Raw genomic sequence first — 20,381 nt, 5'->3', positions numbered from 1 at the left:
TGCCATTGACTATTAAATAAAGACGATGGACTAGGGTATGAATAATTTTGAACATGGCATTTTTTTGGACTCCGTTAATAAAATACCCCTGAAATAATTTTTTTCTTTCATTTTATATTGTTGTCATTCTTTCAATTGTTGGTCACATAAAGCTAAAACACAAATTTTAAAACATGCATTTATTTCATCACTAAACATGCATACACACAAGACAGAATGTATATGTACAAGTTCAACTTGAGGGATATTGCACTTAGAGGGGGAGATATTGCACTGTGGATGGGGTGGTAGACTACAGAGCATGGCTCGAGTTCAGCAGTCTGACAGCTGCAAGGAAGAAACTGTTCCCGAGCCTGGTGGTCTTGCTCTGGATGCTCCTCAACCGCCTGCCAGAGGGGAGAGGACGAAACAGACTGTGGGCGGGATGGGTGTAGTCCTTCATGAGGCGGAGGGCCCTCCCCTTGCATTGTGAGGTGTAGAGGTCCGAGATAGTGGAAAGACTGCTCCCCACAGATTTCTGTGCAGCATTGACCCTCCTCTGCAGAGCCTTCTGTTCTGCAGCAGTGTAGCTGCCGTGCCACACGATGATGCAGGTGCAGAGGACACTCTCACCACACAGCGGTAGAAGTTCCTCAGGACAGAGCTCCCCAGTCCAGCTCTCTGCAGCTTCCTGAGGAAGTAGAGACGCTGGTGGGCCTTCCTGACCAGATGGGAAGTGTTGGCACTCCAGGTGAGGTAATTGGATACGTGCATACCCAGGTACCTGTAGCTGGAGACCACTTCTTCAGCTGCGCCACCAATGTGCAGAGGATGGGGAGGGTGCTTGTCCTTTAGAAAGTCCACCACCATCTCTTTAGTCTTCTGGACGTTGATGCAGAGGATGTTAGCTCTGCACCACTGCACCAGGTGTTCCACCTCCTCTCTGTATTCAGACTCATCGTTGTTAGTGATGTGTCCTACTACTGCTGTGTCATCTGCAAACTTGACTATATGGCAGCTGTAGTGTCCCGCCATACAGTGGTACGTCAGCAGAGTGAACAGGAGGGGGCTCAACACATCCCTGTGACGAGCCGATGCTGAGGTTGATGGAAGAGGAGACGGTATTGTGGATCCTGATGGTCTGAGGTCTTTTGGTCAGGAAGTTTTCTCCATTGTCCGTTATTCCTTCTAATCATTTTGTGTGTGTCTGGACCATGAAACTTTTGGATAATCCAGCAGCAAGGATGTCTGTCAACAAGTTCATACGGGTGTTCTCTTCAAACAACCAGAAAACTTAAAAACTGTAATCACAGAACCGTTCCATGAACAATCTTCAGATATGATTACAGCTTTAGATTGTGGGAATCATGATAAAACATAGTACATTTATAAATTCAATAGAGATGTGAGCTGCTGTTTCATTCCATTTTTGAGGAGCAAGAAAGAGAGAGGAAGCTGTATTTAGTGTTTTCATTTAATTCATTCATCCTTCACTAGAAGCCACCGAAGGAAATACCCTCCAAACCCAGTCATTCTAGCTTCAGAGGTTATTGCCTTCATGATATTTTACCTTTTTTTCCCAACCTCAGTAGAAGTACATTTTTTTGAAAAATTCAGGTACAAATAAGGGGTGTCCAAGAAGTTTACAGTCTCACTTAAAGTAACTTCAATGTCACTGTGATATTTCTGCCTGATGCAGAGCAACCTTGTCGGTGATAAACTGAGTATGTTGCGTTATTCTGTCAATGGTATTCTAAGGAGTGTTGCTACTTGATTCAAATTACCTGATTGATATCAAAAGAAATTGAGAAGATTGAGCTATGAGCTGTTATCGGGAATTTGCATTTCAAAATACCCTCAGCTGAGTAGACTCATGAAGCCATGTTAGTAACATCATAAGTAGACAATGCCCCTTTAAACTGTTCAGTGAAAAGAGTTTTTTGTTGCTTTCAAGAATGGTGGAAGCAGCGTAGATGATGACCATTGAACCAAGTGGCAAAATGTCTTAGCTTACCAGGGACAGAATAATATTGTATATTCAATTAAAAATTTAAAGGGAGTTCGACATGAGGCAGAAATATCACCCCTAATTGACATAATGGCAATCTTATTGATTAAAACTTATAGTGATTGCACTACAGAAATGCAATCATTTGGATCATGGGTCAACAGCACTCATTTATTTTTGCTACTTTAGTAAATTTTAACATTGCCAATTCAATTTTTAAAAATACTGACGTGTGCAGCATGTTAAAAAAAAGAAAAAAAGCAGACTTCATTCTCCAAGGTTTTTGACAGCTCTCTGAGAGACACATCAATTCAGTCCACCAGCTCTGAGTTGGATGGCTGGCTGAAAACTGTGGACAAGTCAGGCCTCCCTGGGAAGTTTAAAGCCTGGGTCTACCAGCACAGCATACTCCCCAGGATCTGTGGCCCCTCCTTGTCTACGCCTTCCCAATCATAGCAGTTGAGACCCTGGAGAGGAAGGTCAGCAATCACCTCCGAAGATGGGGAGCTTGGACAAGATGGGAGAAGGCGATGGAGAGGAATGTGACCTGGATGGAGCTCTGGAGAGCCAAGCCTCAACGCATCAAATTCCTCATGCAGGCAGTCTACGATGTGCTTCCAAGCCCATCAAACCTGCACACATGGGGCTTAGCAGAGACTCCAGCTTTCCCCTTGTGTTCCAAGCAAGGAACCCTAGAACATATCCTCAGCTGCTGCACCAGGGCACTTACAGATGGAAGGTACTGCATGACCAAGTCCTTAACACCATTGCTGAAGCCATCAGTGCTGGACTTGTGTGGGCAAAGCAATTCTGATCCACCAAGAGAACAATCACCTTTGTCAGAGCAGGGGAGCAGGCAACCCCAGCCAGAAGAAAAATTGCTGGCATCCTGACCTCTGCAATAGACGGGCAGGGGAAGAGGAGATCCAGCTGCAGATGTCTAGAACCATAAGGGATTTATGGCAAAATCACCGGCATTTTGAGACATGGCACACTTTTATATATAATGATGTCAGTGTGATGACGTACGAGAGAGAAAAACACAGGTACGCAGCCCAAGTTTTCCAAGAACACCCCTAAGTACGAGTAGTCCTCCACCATCTCCATACTGGACCCATGGATGGAAACGGGGGACACTGGAGCCCTAGTTCTCATCATGTCCACCACCAGCTCTTTGGTTCTTGCCACGTTGAGCTGCAGATGGTTCTGCTCGCACCAAGAGACAAAGTTGTCCATCACAGCCCTGTACTCGGTCTCTACACCCTTGTTGATACACCCAACTACTGCAGAGTCATCAGAAAATTTCTGAAGATGGCAGGTCTCGGTGCAGTTGCTGAAGTCCATGGTGTACAAGATAAAGTGGAAGGGAGAGAGGATGGTCCCCTAGGGAGCCCCAGTGTTTCAGTTTAGCCTGTCTGACCCACAGTGCTGCAGGTGCACATACTGTCATCTGCCTGTTGAGTAATCAACAATCCAAGACACAAGGGGGGTATCCATCTGCATCACAGTCAGTTTGTCACCCAGTAGCCAGCCTGATGGTGTTGAAAGCACTGGAGAAATCAGAAAATATGATCCTCACAGGCTTGTCCAAGTGAGCACAGACATGGTAGAGCAAATATATGATTGCGTCCTCAACTCCGAGTCTGGGCTGGTAGGTGAACTGGAGGGGGTCCAATCACTGTCTGACCATGGGCCAGAGGTGATCTAGGATGAGTCTCCCCAGGGTCTTCATGATGTGTGAAGTCAGTGCCACAGGTCTGTAATCCTTGGAGCCACTGGGATGCAGCATCTTCGGCACAGGAACAAGGCATCTTCCACAGCACGGGGACCCTCTGAAGACTCAGGCTCAGGCTGAAGACATGGTGAAGCACTCCACATAGCTGGACACACAGGCTTTGAGGACCCTTGGGACTACCCCATCTGGACCTGTAGACTTGCCTGAGTGGAGTTTTTTTAGCTGTCTTCTTACATGATCAGGCGTGATGCTCAGTGTGCAAGTGGCAGGTGGGGGAGGGATGGAGGTGTGATGTTGGAGAGAGCAGTCAGCATGGGGACCCAGGGAGGAGGTGTGACGGGGGTCATCACAGGCAGATGAGGGGCTGTGAGATGGAGGAAGGGGGAGAGAGTGGAGTGGGTGCTTGTTGCAGGCCAGCTGTAGAAGAGTGTGTGTGTGTGTGTGTGTGTGGGGGGGGGGGGGGGGGGGGGTACAAGAGCAGGCGTTATGGCCATTGATTATTGAGCACTTAGGGACGCCTAGTGGCTCTTTATGACATTCTTGGGTCAATAATGCTTTGCGCTATTGTGAGTCATTCATTCAAAAGATAGAAATGAAACATGTTCTGTTCCAAATTGCATACTTCCATAGTGCATACTTTAAATTTTCAAATTGAGTGCTACTTAATTGCGAAGTGCTATCCCAAATCGCAAATCCACGTAGCGCACTTACCGGAAATGACGACAGGCTGTCTTCTTCAACGCCGAATTGTGACTGGCTGGCAGCGCACCACCGCCACCTTTTGCCTGCGCTTGTTTGTCGATTTATGAAGCTGTAAAACAGCAAAATGAACGGTCATCGCGCATTGTTGCGCGACAATCGGCGCCGACAACGCAGTGTCCTCCTCTATTGGCTGAAGATGCAAAGGTATAGGGTGTGATAAATTTAGCATTTAAAACATTTTGGTGACAAGTCAATTTATTGTTTCAAACCCGCTTCCAAACAGAATTTAAAACTTGTCCCCTTATTTAATGTAAAGATGACTCCATACAAGTCAGTGTCGACCAACTCTCACCACAGCTGTCCGCTTCCATCTTTATCGACGAAATGAGTGCGGCAAGTGTCCACTAGGGATGTGGAGATTCATCAATATGGATCGTGGTTGCGACACAAACATGCGCGATGCGAGTGCATCGATTCATTCAGTGTGTATCGGGACAATGACGGCCGAAATTCGTGATGCTTCATTCGCTGCGTGTCTGTATCGGTAATCTTCACAGTTGCATAGGTTTTTCCACATTGTACTACATCTATCCTGTGTTTCTGATCATGTTTAACATTTAACATCTTAGTGGACAAACGTTTGAATAACACAAATTGACATCACCTCAGTACCAGTTATGCATCTTTAGACCTGCAATGTTTCACCATAAAAATGAGAAATGATCTCCTTCATTTACTCCCTCAAAAAAGCAATTCCTTCAGGTCACAGGTATTCTGAGTTGAAAGAATTGTAAATGCTAAAATTCTAAAATGATCCCATTTATTAACTAGCAAAGTAAAAGAATCCAGTCCTGTTAGTGATCTCCTGTAATATTACAGATATTCTGAGTTGACAGAACTGTAAATGCAAACATTCGGAAATGATCTCATTTATTGACTAGCAAAGAAAAGGAATCCAGTCATGTCAGTGATCTCCTGTCAAGTCACAGAAATTCCGAGTTGACAAAACATTAAATGCTAACATTCTGAAAATGATCTCACTTATTGACAAGCAAGGAATCCAGTCATGTCAGTGATCTCCTGTCAAGTCACTGAAATTCCGAGTTGACAGAACATTAAATGCTAACATTCTGAGAATGATCTCACTTATTGACGAAAAAAGGAATCCAGTCATGTCAGTGATCTCCTGTCAAGTCACTGAAATTCCGAGTTGACAGAACATTAAATGCTAATATTCTGAAAATGATCTCACTTATTGACTAGCAAAGGAATCCAGTCATGTCAGTGATCTCCTGTCAAGTCACAGAAAATCCGAGTTGACGGAACATTAAATGCTAACATTCTGAAAATGATCTCACTTATTGACTAGCAAAGGAATCCAGTCATGTCAGTGATCTCCTGTCAAGTCACTGAAATTCTGAGTTGACAGAACATTAAATGCGAACATTCTGAAAATGATCTCACTTATTGACTAGCAAAGGAATCTAGTCATGTCAGTGATCTCCTGTCAAGTCACAGAAATTCCGAGTTGACAAAACATTAAATGCTAACATTCTGAAAATGATCTCACTTATTGACTAGAAAAGGAATCTAGTCATGTCAGTGATCTGCTGTCAAGTCACTGAAATTCCGAGTTGACAGAAAATTAAATGCAAAAATTCTGTAAATGATCTCACTTATTGACTAGAAAAGGAATCCAATCATGTCAGTGATCTCCTGTCAAGTCACTGAAATTCCAAGTTGACAGAAAATTAAATGCAAAAATTCTGAAAATGATCTCACTAATTTACTAGAAAAGGAATCCAATCATGTCAGTGATCTGCTGTCAAGTCACTGAAATTCCGAGTTGACAGAACTGTAAATGCTAACATTCTGAAAATGATCTCATGTATTGACTAGCAAAGGAATCCAGTCATGTCAGTGATCTCCTGTCAAGTCACTGAAATTCTGAGTTGACAGAATTGTAAATGCAAAAATTCGGAAATGATCTCATTTATTGAAAGGAAAGAAAAGGAATCCAATCATGTCAGTGATCTCCTGTCAAGTCACTGAAATTCCAAGTTGACAGAAAATTAAATGCAAAAATTCTGAAAATGATCTCACTAATTAACTAGAAAAGGAATCCAATCATGTCAGTGATCTCCTGTCAAGTCACTGAAATTCCGAGATGAAAGAACATTAAATGCTAACATTCTCAAATGATCTCACGTATTGACTAGCATAGGAATCCAGTCATGTCAGTGATCTCCTGTCAAGTCACTGAAATTCTGAGTTGACAGAACTGTAAATGCAAACATTAGGAAATGATCTCATTTATTGACGAGTAAAGAAAAGGAATCCAGTCATGTCAGTGATCTCCTTTCAAGTCAAAGATATTCCGAGTTGAAAGAACATTAAATGCTAACATTCTTTCAAAAAATGATCTCACTTATTGACTAGCAAAGGAATCCAGTCATTTAAGTGATCTCCTGTCAAGTGACAGAAATTCTGAGTCGACATGACATTAAATACTAACATTGGGAAATGATCTCATTTATTGACGAGCAAAGAAAAGGAATCCATTCATGTCAGTGATCTCCTTTCAAGTCAAAGATATTCCAAGTTGACAGAACATTAAATGCTAACATTCTAAAAAAATGATCTCACTTATTGACTAGCAAAGGAATCCAGTCATGTCAGTGATCTCCTGTCAAGTCACTGAAATTCTGAGTTGACAGAATTGTAAATGCAAACATTCGGAAATGATCTCATTTATTGACAAGCAAAGAAAAGGAATCCAATCATGTCAGTGATCTCCTGTCAAGTCACTGAAATTCCTAGTTGACAGAAAATTAAATGCTAACATTCTGAAAATGATATCACTTATTGACTAGCAAAGTAATCCAGTCATGTCAGTGATCTCCTGTCAAGTGACAGAAATTCCGAGTTGACAGAACATTAAACGCTGACATTCTGAAAATGATCTCACTAATTTACTAGAAAAGGAATCCAATCATGTCAGTGATCTGCTGTCAAGTCACTGAAATTCCGAGATGACAGAACATTAAATGCTAACATTCTCAAATGATCTCACGTATTGACTAGCATAGGAATCCAGTCATGTCAGTGATCTCCTTTAAAGTCACTGAAATTCTGAGTTGACAGAATTGTAAATGCAAACATTCGGAAATGATCTCATTTATTGACAAGCAAAGAAAAGGAATCCAATCATGTCAGTGATCTCCTGCCAAGTCACTGAAATTCCGAGTTGACAGAAAATTAAATGCAAAAATTCTGAAAATGATCTCACTTATTGACTAGCAAAGGAATCCAGTCATGTCAGTGATCTCCTTTCAAGTGACAGAAATTCGGAGTTGAAAGAACAGTAAATGCTAACATTCTGAAAATGATCTCACTTATTGACTAGCAAAGGAATCCAGACATGTCAGTGATTTCCTGTCAAACCACAGATATTCTTAGTTGACAGAACTGTAAATTCAAATATTCGGAAATGATCTCATTTATTGACTAGCAAAGAAAAGGAATCCAGTCATGTCAGTGATCTCCTGTCAAGTCAATGAAATTCCGAGTTGACAGAACTGTAAATGCAAACAATCAGAAAGGATCTCATTTATTGACGCGCAAAGAAAAGGAATCCAATCATGTCAGTGATCTGCTGTCAAGTCACTGAAATTACGAGTTGACAGAACATTAAATGCAAACATTCTGAAAATGATCTCACTTATTGACTAGCAAAGGAATCCAGTCATGTCAATGATCTCCTGTCAAGACACTGAAATTCTGAGTTGACAGAATTGTAAATGCTACATTCTGAAAATGATCTCATTTATTGATTAGCAAAGGAATCCAATCATGTAAGAGATCTCCTATCAAGTCACTGAAATTCCAAGTTGACAGAAAATTAAATGCAAAAATTCTGAAAATGATCTCACTAATTTACTAGAAAAGTAATCCAATCATGTCAGTGATCTCCTGTCAAGTCACTGAAATTCTGAGTTGACAGAATTGTAATTGCTAAAATTCGGAAATGATCTCATTTATTGAAAGGAAAGAAAAGGAATCCAATCATGTCAGTGATCTCCTGTCAAGTAACTGAAATTCTGAGTTGACAGAACTGTAAATGCAAACATTGGGAAATGATCTCATTGATTGACGAGCAAAGAAAAGGAATCCATTCATGTCAGTGATCTCCTGTCAAGTCACAGATATTCAGAGTTGACAGAACTGTAAATGCTAACATTCTCAAATGATCTCACGTATTGATGAGCAAAGGAATCCAGTCATGTCAGTGATCTCCTGTCAATTCACTGAAATTCCGAGTTCACAGATAATTAAATGCAAACATTTTGAAAATGATCTCATTAATTTACTAGAAAAGGAATCCAATCATGTCAGTGATCTCCTGTAGAGTGACAGAAATTCCGAGTCGTCATAACATTAAATGCTAACATTCTGAATATGATCTCACTTATTGACTAGCAAAGGAATCCAGTCATGTCAGTGATCTCCTGTCAAGTCACAGATATTCCGAGTTGAAAAAACATTAAATGCTAACATTCGGAAATGATCTCATTTATTGACAAGCAAAGAAAAGGAATCCAATCATGTCAGTGATCTGCTGTCAAGTCACTGAAATTCCGAGTCGACAGAACACTAAATGCTAACATTCTGAAAATGATCTCACTTATTGCCTAGAAAAGGAATCTAGTCATGTCAGTGATCTCCTGTCATGTCAAAGAAATTCCGAGTAGACAAAACATTAAATGCTAAAATTCTAAAAAAAAAGATCTCACTTATTGACGAGCAAAGGAATCTAGTCATGTAAGTGATCTCCTGTCAATTCACTGAAATTCTGAGTTGACAGAAAAATAAATGCAAACATTCTGAAAATTATCTCACTTATTGACGAGCAAAGGAATCCAGTCATGTCAGTGATCTCCTGTCAAGTCACTGAAATTCCGAGTTGACAGAAAAATAAATGCAAACATTCTGAAAATTATCTCACTTAATGACGAGCAAAGGAATCCAGTCATGTCAGTGATCTCCTGTCAAGTCACAGAAATTCCGAGTAGACAAAACATTAAATGCTAAAATTCTAAAAAAAAAATGATCTCACTTATTGACTAGCAAAGGAATCCAGTCATGTAAGTGATCTCCTGTCAAGTGACAGATATTCCGAGTTGACAGAACATTGAATGCTAACATTCGGAAATGATCTCATTTATTAACTAGCAAAGGAAAGGAATCCAGTCATGTCAGTGATCTCCTGTCAAGTCAATGAAATTCCGAGTTGACAGAACTCTAAATGCAAAAATTCAGAAAGGATGTCATTTATTGACACGCAAAGAAAAGGAATCCAATCATGTCAGTGATCTGCTGTCAAGTCACTGAAATTCCGAGTTGACAGAACATTAAATGCAAACATTCTGAAAATGATCTCACTTATTGGCTAGCAAAGGAATCCAGTCATGTCAGTGATCTCCTGTCAAGTCACAGAAATTCTGAGTGGACAGAACATTCAATGCTAACATTCTGAAAATGATCTCACTTTTTGACTAGCAAAAGAATCCAGTCATGTCAGTGATCTTCTGTCAAGTAACTGAAATTCTGAGTTGACAGAATTGTACATGCAAACATTCGGAAATGATCTCATTTATTGACAAGGAAAGAAAAGGTGTCCAATCATGTCAGTGATCTCCTGTCAAGTCACTGAAATTCCGAGTTGACAGAAAATTAAATGCTAACATTCTGAAAATGATCTCACTAATTTACTAGAAAAGGAATGCAGTCATGTCAGTGATCCCCTTTCAAGTGAAAGATTTTCCGAGTTGACAGAACATTAAATGCTAACATTCTGAAAATGATCTCACTTATTGATTAGCATAGGAATCCAGTCATGTCACTGATCTCCTGTCAAGTGACTGAAATTCTGAGTTGACAGAATTGTAAATTCAAATATTCGGAAATGATCTCATTTATTGACTAGGAAAGAAATGGAATCCAGTCATGTCAGTGATCTCCTGTCAGGTCAATGAAATTCCGAGTTGAAAGAACATTAAATGCTAACATTCTGAAAATGATCTCACGTATTGACTAGCAAAGGAATCCAGTCATGTCAGTGATCTCCTGTCAAGTCACTGAAATTCTGAGTTGACAGAATTGTAATTGCTAACATTCGGAAATGAACTCATTTATTGAAAGGAAAGAAAAGGAATCCAATCATGTCAGTGATCTCCTGTCAAGTAACTGAAATTCTGAGTTGACAGAACTGTAAATGCAAACATTGGGAAGTGATCTCATTGATTGACGAGCAAAGAAAAGGAATCCATTCATGTCAGTGATCTCCTGTCAAGTCACAGATATTCAGAGTTGACAGAACTGTAAATGCTAACATTCTCAAATGATCTCACGTATTGATGAGCAAAGGAATCCAGTCATGTCAGTGATCTCCTGTCAATTCACTGAAATTCCGAGTTCACAGATAATTAAATGCAAACATTTTGAAAATGATCTCATTAATTTACTAGAAAAGGAATCCAATCATGTCAGTGATCTCCTGTAGAGTGACAGAAATTCCGAGTCGTCATAACATTAAATGCTAACATTCTGAATATGATCTCACTTATTGACTAGCAAAGGAATCCAGTCATGTCAGTGATCTCCTGTCAAGTCACAGATATTCCGAGTTGAAAAAACATTAAATGGTAACATTCGGAAATGATCTCATTTATTGACAAGCAAAGAAAAGGAATCCAATCATGTCAGTGATCTGCTGTCAAGTCACTGAAATTCCGAGTCGACAGAACACTAAATGCTAACATTCTGAAAATGATCTCACTTATTGCCTAGAAAAGGAATCTAGTCATGTCAGTGATCTCCTGTCATGTCAAAGAAATTCCGAGTAGACAAAACATTAAATGCTAAAATTCTAAAAAAAAAAGATCTCACTTATTGACGAGCAAAGGAATCCAGTCATGTAAGTGATCTCCTGTCAAGTCACTGAAATTCCGAGTTGACAGAAAAATAAATGCAAACATTCTGAAAATTATCTCACTTATTGACTAGCAAAGGAATCCAGTCATGTCAGTGATCTCCTGTCAAGTCACTGAAATTCCGAGTTGACAGAAAAATAAATGCAAACATTCTGAAAATTATCTCACTTATTGACGAGCAAAGGAATCCAGTCATGTCAGTGATATCCTGTCAAGTCATAGAAATTCCGAGTAGACAAAACATTAAATGCTAACATTCTTAATATGATCTCACTTTTTGACTAGCAAAGGAATCCAGTCATGTCAGTGATCTTCTGTCAAGTAACTGAAATTCTGAGTTGACAGAATTGTACATGCAAACATTTGGAAATGATCTAATTTATTGACAAGCAAAGAAAAGCAATCCAATCATGTCAGTGATCTCCTGTCAATTCACTGAAATTCTGAGTTGACAGAAAATTAAATGCGAACATTCTGAAAATGATCTCACTAATTTACTAGAAAAGGAATGCAGTCATATCAGTGATCCCCTTTCAAGTGAAAGAAATACTGAGTTGACAGAACATTAAATGCTAACATTCTGAAATGATCTCACGTATTGACTAGCAAAGGAATCCAGTCATGTCAGTGATCTCCTGTCAAGTCACAGAAATTCTGAGTTGACAGAACATTAAATGCTAACATTCTGAAATGATCTCACGTATTTATCTAGTAAAGGAATCCAGTCAAGTCAGTGATCTCCTGTCAAGTCACTGAAATTCCGAGTTGACAGAAATTTAAATGCAAACATTTTGAAAATGATCTCATTAATTTACTAGAAAAGGAATCCAATCATGTCAGTGATCTCCTGTAGAGTGACAGAAATTCCGAGTCGTCATAACATTAAATGCTAACATTCTGAATATGATCTCATCTATTGACTAGCAAAGGAATCCAGTCATGTCAGTGATCTCCTGTCAAGTCACAGATATTCCGAGTTGAAAAAACATTAAATGCTAACATTCGGAAATGATCTCATTTATTGACAAGCAAAGAAAAGGAATCCAATCATGTCAGTGATCTGCTGTCAAGTCACTGAAATTCCGAGTCGACAGAACACTAAATGCTAACATTCTGAAAATGATCTCACTTATTGCCTAGAAAAGGAATCTAGTCATGTCAGTGATCTCCTGTCATGTCAAAGAAATTCCGAGTAGACAAAACATTAAATGCTAAAATTCTAAAAAAAAAAGATCTCACTTATTGACGAGCAAAGGAATCTAGTCATGTAAGTGATCTCCTGTCAAGTCACTGAAATTCCGAGTTGACAGAAAAATAAATGCAAACATTCTGAAAATTATCTCACTTATTGACTAGCAAAGGAATCCAGTCATGTCAGTGATCTCCTGTCAAGTCACTGAAATTCCGAGTTGACAGAAAAATAAATGCAAACATTCTGAAAATTATCTCACTTATTGACGAGCAAAGGAATCCAGTCATGTCAGTGATCTCCTGTCAAGTCACAGAAATTCCGAGTAGACAAAACATTAAATGCAAAAATTCAGAAAGGATGTCATTTATTGACACGCAAAGAAAAGGAATCCAATCATGTCAGTGATCTGCTGTCAAGTCACTGAAATTCCGAGTTGACAGAACATTAAATGCAAACATTCTGAAAATGATCTCACTTATTGGCTAGCAAAGGAATCCAGTCATGTCAGTGATCTCCTGTCAAGTCACAGAAATTCTGAGTGGACAGAACATTCAATGCTAACATTCTGAAAATGATCTCACTTTTTGACTAGCAAAAGAATCCAGTCATGTCAGTGATCTTCTGTCAAGTAACTGAAATTCTGAGTTGACAGAATTGTACATGCAAACATTCGGAAATGATCTCATTTATTGACAAGGAAAGAAAAGGTGTCCAATCATGTCAGTGATCTCCTGTCAAGTCACTGAAATTCCGAGTTGACAGAAAATTAAATGCTAACATTCTGAAAATGATCTCACTAATTTACTAGAAAAGGAATGCAGTCATGTCAGTGATCCCCTTTCAAGTGAAAGAAATTCCGAGTCGTCATAACATTAAATGCTAACATTCTGAAAATGATCTCACTTATTGACTAGCATAGGAATCCAGTCATGTCAGTGATCTCCTGTCAAGTGACTGAAATTCTGAGTTGACAGAATTGTAAATTCAAATATTCGGAAATGATCTCATTTATTGACTAGGAAAGAAATGGAATCCAGTCATGTCAGTGATCTCCTGTCAGGTCAATGAAATTCCGAGTTGAAAGAATTGTAATTGCTAACATTCGGAAATGAACTCATTTATTGAAAGGAAAGAAAAGGAATCCAATCATGTCAGTGATCTCCTGTCAAGTAACTGAAATTCTGAGTTGACAGAACTGTAAATGCAAACATTGGGAAATGATCTCATTGATTGACGAGCAAAGAAAAGGAATCCATTCATGTCAGTGATCTCCTGTCAAGTCACAGATATTCAGAGTTGACAGAACTGTAAATGCTAACATTCTCAAATGATCTCACGTATTGATGAGCAAAGGAATCCAGTCATGTCAGTGATCTCCTGTCAATTCACTGAAATTCCGAGTTCACAGATAATTAAATGCAAACATTTTGAAAATGATCTCATTAATTTACTAGAAAAGGAATCCAATCATGTCAGTGATCTCCTGTAGAGTGACAGAAATTCCGAGTCGTCATAACATTAAATGCTAACATTCTGAATATGATCTCACTTATTGACTAGCAAAGGAATCCAGTCATGTCAGTGATCTCCTGTCAAGTCACAGATATTCCGAGTTGAAAAAACATTAAATGCTAACATTCGGAAATGATCTCATTTATTGACAAGCAAAGAAAAGGAATCCAATCATGTCAGTGATCTGCTGTCAAGTCACTGAAATTCCGAGTCGACAGAACACTAAATGCTAACATTCTGAAAATGATCTCACTTATTGCCTAGAAAAGGAATCTAGTCATGTCAGTGATCTCCTGTCATGTCAAAGAAATTCCGAGTAGACAAAACATTAAATGCTAAAATTCTAAAAAAAAAAAGATCTCACTTATTGACGAGCAAAGGAATCCAGTCATGTAAGTGATCTCCTGTCAAGTCACTGAAATTCCGAGTTGACAGAAAAATAAATGCAAACATTCTGAAAATTATCTCACTTATTGACTAGCAAAGGAATCCAGTCATGTCAGTGATCTCCTGTCAAGTCACTGAAATTCCGAGTTGACAGAAAAATAAATGCAAACATTCTGAAAATTATCTCACTTATTGACGAGCAAATGAATCCAGTCATGTCAGTGATATCCTGTCAAGTCATAGAAATTCCGAGTAGACAAAACATTAAATGCTAACATTCTTAATATGATCTCACTTTTTGACTAGCAAAGGAATCCAGTCATGTCAGTGATCTTCTGTCAAGTAACTGAAATTCTGAGTTGACAGAATTGTACATGCAAACATTTGGAAATGATCTAATTTATTGACAAGCAAAGAAAAGCAATCCAATCATGTCAGTGATCTCCTGTCAATTCACTGAAATTCTGAGTTGACAGAAAATTAAATGCGAACATTCTGAAAATGATCTCACTAATTTACTAGAAAAGGAATGCAGTCATATCAGTGATCCCCTTTCAAGTGAAAGAAATACTGAGTTGACAGAACATTAAATGCTAACATTCTGAAATGATCTCACGTATTGACTAGCAAAGGAATCCAGTCATGTCAGTGATCTCCTGTCAAGTCACAGAAATTCTGAGTTGACAGAACATTAAATGCTAACATTCTGAAATGATCTCACGTATTTATCTAGTAAAGGAATCCAGTCAAGTCAGTGATCTCCTGTCAAGTCACTGAAATTCCGAGTTGACAGAAATTTAAATGCAAACATTTTGAAAATGATCTCATTAATTTACTAGAAAAGGAATCCAATCATGTCAGTGATCTCCTGTAGAGTGACAGAAATTCCGAGTCGTCATAACATTAAATGCTAACATTCTGAATATGATCTCATCTATTGACTAGCAAAGGAATCCAGTCATGTCAGTGATCTCCTGTCAAGTCACAGATATTCCGAGTTGAAAAAACATTAAATGCTAACATTCGGAAATGATCTCATTTATTGACAAGCAAAGAAAAGGAATCCAATCATGTCAGTGATCTGCTGTCAAGTCACTGAAATTCCGAGTCGACAGAACACTAAATGCTAACATTCTGAAAATGATCTCACTTATTGCCTAGAAAAGGAATCTAGTCATGTCAGTGATCTCCTGTCATGTCAAAGAAATTCCGAGTAGACAAAACATTAAATGCTAAAATTCTAAAAAAAAAGATCTCACTTATTGACGAGCAAAAGAATCTAGTCATGTAAGTGATCTCCTGTCAAGTCACTGAAATTCCGAGTTGACAGAAAAATAAATGCAAACATTCTGAAAATTATCTCACTTATTGACTAGCAAAGGAATCCAGTCATGTCAGTGATCTCCTGTCAAGTCACTGAAATTCCGAGTTGACAGAAAAATAAATGCAAACATTCTGAAAATTATCTCACTTATTGACGAGCAAAGGAATCCAGTCATGTCAGTGATCTCCTGTCAAGTCACAGAAATTCCGAGTAGACAAAACATTAAATGCTAAAATTCTAAAAAAAAATGATCTCACTTATTGACTAGCAAAGGAATCCAGTCATGTAAGTGATCTCCTGTCAAGTGACAGATATTCCGAGTTGACAGAACATTGAATGCTAACATTCGGAAATGATCTCATTTATTAACTAGCAAAGGAAAGGAATCCAGTCATGTCAGTGATCTCCTGTCAAGTCACTGAAATTCCGAGTTGACAGAAAAATAAATGCAAACATTCTGAAAATTATCTCACTTATTGACTAGCAAAGGAATCCAGTCATGTCAGTGATCTCCTGTCAAGTCACTGAAATTCCGAGTTGACAGAAAAATAAATGCAAACATTCTGAAAATTATCTCACTTATTGACGAGCAAAGGAATCCAGTCATGTCAGTGATCTCCTGTCAAGTCACAGAAATTCCGAGTAGACAAAACATTAAATGCAAAAATTCAGAAAGGATGTCATTTATTGACACGCAAAGAAAAGGAATCCAATCATGTCAGTGATCTGCTGTCAAGTCACTGAAATTCCGAGTTGACAGAACATTAAATGCAAACATTCTGAAAATGATCTCACTTATTGGCTAGCAAAGGAATCCAGTCATGTCAGTGATCTCCTGTCAAGTCACAGAAATTCTGAGTGGACAGAACATTCAATGCTAACATTCTGAAAATGATCTCACTTTTTGACTAGCAAAAGAATCCAGTCATGTCAGTGATCTTCTGTCAAGTAACTGAAATTCTGAGTTGACAGAATTGTACATACAAACATTCGGAAATGATCTCATTTATTGACAAGGAAAGAAAAGGTGTCCAATCATGTCAGTGATCTCCTGTCAAGTCACTGAAATTCCGAGTTGACAGAAAATTAAATGCTAACATTCTGAAAATGATCTCACTAATTTACTAGAAAAGGAATGCAGTCATGTCAGTGATCCCCTTTCAAGTGAAAGAAATTCCGAGTCGTCATAACATTAAATGCTAACATTCTGAAAATGATCTCACTTATTGACTAGCATAGGAATCCAGTCATGTCAGTGATCTCCTGTCAAGTGACTGAAATTCTGAGTTGACAGAATTGTAAATTCAAATATTCGGAAATGATCTCATTTATTGACTAGGAAAGAAATGGAATCCAGTCATGTCAGTGATCTCCTGTCAGGTCAATGAAATTCCGAGTTGAAAGAACATTAAATTCTAACATTCTGAAAATGATCTCACTTATTGACTAGCAAAGGAATCCAGTCATGTCAGTGATCTCCTGTGAAGTGACAGAAATTCCGAGTTGACAGAACATTAAATGCTAACATTCTTAATATGATCTCACTTTTTGACTAGCAAAGGAATCCAGTCATGTCAGTGATCTTCTGTCAAGTAACTGAAATTCTGAGTTGACAGAATTGTACATGCAAACATTTGGAAATGATCTCATTTATTGACAAGCAAAGAAAAGCAATCCAATCATGTCAGTGATCTCCTGTCAAGTCACTGAAATTCCGAGTTGACAGAAATTTAAATGCAAACATTCGGAAATGATCTCACTAGTTTACTAGATAAAGAATCCAGTCATGTCAGTGATACCCTTTCAAGTGACAGAAATTCCGAGTTGACGGAACATTAAATGCTAACATTCTGAAAATGATCTCACTTATTGACTAGCATAGGAATCCAGTCATGTCAGTGATCTCCTGTCAAGTGACTTAAATTCTGAGTTGACAGAATTGTAAATTCAAATATTCGGAAATGATCTCATTTATTGACTAGGAAAGAAATGGAATCCAGTCATGTCAGTGATCTCCTGTCAGGTCAATGAAATTCCGAGTTGAAAGAACATTAAATTCTAACATTCTGAAAATGATCTCACTTATTGACTAGCAAAGGAATCCAGTCATGTCAGTGATCTCCTGTGAAGTGACAGAAATTCCGAGTTGACAGAACATTAAATGCTGACATTCTAAAAAAATGATCTCACTTACTGACTAGCAAAGGAATCCAGTCATTTAAGTGATCTCCTGTCAAGTGACAGAAAGTCCGAGATGACATAACATTAAATGCTAACATTCTGAATATTATCTCACTTATTGACGAGCAAAGGTATCCAGTCATGTCAGTGATCTCCTGTCAAGTGACAGAAATTCCGAGTTGAAAGAACATTAAATGCTAACATTCTGAAAATAATCTCATTTATTGACAAGCATAGGAATCCAGTCATGTCAGTGATCTCCTGTCAAGTGACTGAAATTCTGAGATGACAGAATTGTACATGCAAACATTCGGAAATGATCTCATTTATTGACAAGCAAAGAAAAGCAATCCAATCATGTCAGTGATCTCCTGTCAAGTCACTGAAATTCCGAGTTGACAGAAAATTAAATGCTAACATTCTGAAAATGATCTCACTAATTTACTAGAAAAGGAATGCAGTCATATCAGTGATCCCCTTTCAAGTGAAAGAAATACTGAGTTGACAGAACATTAAATGCTAACATTCTGAAATGATCTCACGTATTGACTAGCAAAGGAATCCAGTCATGTCAGTGATCTCCTGTCAAGTCACAGAAATTCTGAGTTGACAGAACATTAAATGCTAACATTCTGAAATGATCTCACGTATTTATCTAGTAAAGGAACCCAGTCAAGTCAGTGATCTCCTGTCAAGTCACTGAAATTCCGAGTTGACAGAAATTTAAATGCAAACATTCGGAAATGATCTCACTAATTTACTAGAAAAAGAATCCAGTCATGTCAGTGATCCCCTTTCAAGTGACAGAAATTCCGAGTTGACGGAACATTAAATGCTAACATTCTGAAAATGATCTCACTTATTGACTAGCATAGGAATCCAGTCATGTCAATGATCTCCTGTCAAGTGACTGAAATTCTGAGTTGACAGAATTGTAAATTCAAATATTCGGAAATGATCTCATTTATTGACTAGGAAAGAAATGGAATCCAGTCATGTCAGTGATCTCCTGTCAGGTCAATGAAATTCCGAGTTGAAAGAACATTAAATTCTAACATTCTGAAAATGATCTCACTTATTGACTAGCAAAGGAATCCAGTCATGTCAGTGATCTCCTGTGAAGTGACAGAAATTCCGAGTTGACAGAACATTAAATGCTAACATTCTTAATATGATCTCACTTTTTGACTAGCAAAGGAATCCAGTCATGTCAGTGATCTTCTGTCAAGTAACTGAAATTCTGAGCTGACAGAATTGTACATGCAAACATTTGGAAATGATCTCATTTATTGACAAGCAAAGAAAAGCAATCCAATCATGTCAGTGATCTCCTGTCAAGTCACTGAAATTCCGAGTTGACAGAAATTTAAATGCAAACATTCGGAAATGATCTCACTAGTTTACTAGATAAAGAATCCAGTCATGTCAGTGATACCCTTTCAAGTGACAGAAATTCCGAGTTGACGGAACATTAAATGCTAACATTCTGAAAATGATCTCACTTATTGACTAGCATAGGAATCCAGTCATGTCAGTGATCTCCTGTCAAGTGACTGAAATTCTGAGTTGACAGAATTGTAAATTCAAATATTCGGAAATGATCTCATTTATTGACTAGGAAAGAAATGGAATCCAGTCATGTCAGTGATCTCCTGTCAGGTCAATGAAATTCCGAGTTGAAAGAACATTAAATTCTAACATTCTGAAAATGATCTCACTTATTGACTAGCAAAGGAATCCAGTCATGTCAGTGATCTCCTGTGAAGTGACAGAAATTTCGAGTTGACAGAACATTAAATGCTGACATTCTAAAAAAATGATCTCACTTACTGACTAGCAAAGGAATCCAGTCATTTAAGTGATCTCCTGTCAAGTGACAGAAAGTCCGAGATGACATAACATTAAATGCTAACATTCTGAATATTATCTCACTTATTGACGAGCAAAGGTATCCAGTCATGTCAGTGATCTCCTGTCAAGTGACAGAAATTCCGAGTTGAAAGAACATTAAATGCTAACATTCTGAAAATAATCTCATTTATTGACAAGCATAGGAATCCAGTCATGTCAGTGATCTCCTGTCAAGTGACTGAAATTCTGAGATGACAGAATTGTACATGCAAACATTTGGATATGATCTCATTTATTGACAAGCAAAGAAAAGGAATCCAATCACGTCAGTGATCTGCTGTCAAGTCACTGAAATTCCAAGTTGACAGAACATTAAATGCAAACATTCTGGAAATGATCTCACTTATTGACTAGCAAAGGAATCCAGTCATGTCAGTGATCTCCTGTCAAGTAACTGAAATTCTGAGTTGACAGAATTGTACATGCAAACATTCGGAAATGATCTCATTTATTGACAA

The sequence above is a fragment of the Aulostomus chinensis genome, chromosome 8 (assembly GCF_037954235.1).
Source record: "Aulostomus chinensis isolate RoL2024-O1b breed Wild chromosome 8, RoL_Achi_v1.0, whole genome shotgun sequence".
NCBI classification, from domain to species: domain Eukaryota; kingdom Metazoa; phylum Chordata; class Actinopteri; order Syngnathiformes; family Aulostomidae; genus Aulostomus; species Aulostomus chinensis.
The sequence above is the reverse complement of the archived record's forward strand: the minus strand, read 5'-3'. Positions refer to the sequence as shown.